Source organism: Myotis davidii, unplaced genomic scaffold (assembly GCF_000327345.1).
Source record: "Myotis davidii unplaced genomic scaffold, ASM32734v1 scaffold281, whole genome shotgun sequence".
In the NCBI taxonomy this organism is placed as follows: Eukaryota; Metazoa; Chordata; class Mammalia; order Chiroptera; family Vespertilionidae; genus Myotis; species Myotis davidii.
Window position 1 is genome coordinate 6,723,278 of NW_006293784.1, and position 560 is coordinate 6,723,837.

Genomic DNA, 560 nt, shown 5'->3' on the forward strand with positions numbered 1-560 from the left:
AATGGTACATCTGTATTACTTTCCACAATAAAGATCAATGTCAGAAATAAAAAACAGTAATAAAAAGATCTGCTCTCCCTCTTCCAGGCCATTCTCTAACAAAAATGAGAACGAGCAGATAGATGATATCCAAACTGTCTAGCAAAAAAGAGTAAGGCAACTGCATCACCAGCACTCAAATCAGTTCTATTTCCCCCCACAATTCCTATCCACAAACCACCAAACTGTGAGTTTAGATTCCTGGGAGGCATTTACATTAAACACCCCAGCCCCACGCCCCCACAAGCCCTTCTGCTGAAGCTGTTTCTAAATCAAATGTGCCTGATACTGAAGTTAAGGGACCTGACAACTCTTATATTAAAACTGGAAAATGCTGGTGTCCAACAACCTTCGATTCAAACCCACGGCGATTCCCGGCCACAGGAGACAGAACTTCCTCTCTCTCCCCTCCGCAACCCCCGGCCCTCCCGCGTCAAGGTCCCGGCCAAGGGCCTGCGGTGACATCACAGCCCCCCTCCCGGACGTCACAGGCGCGCGGACCCACAGCACCATGACTTCAT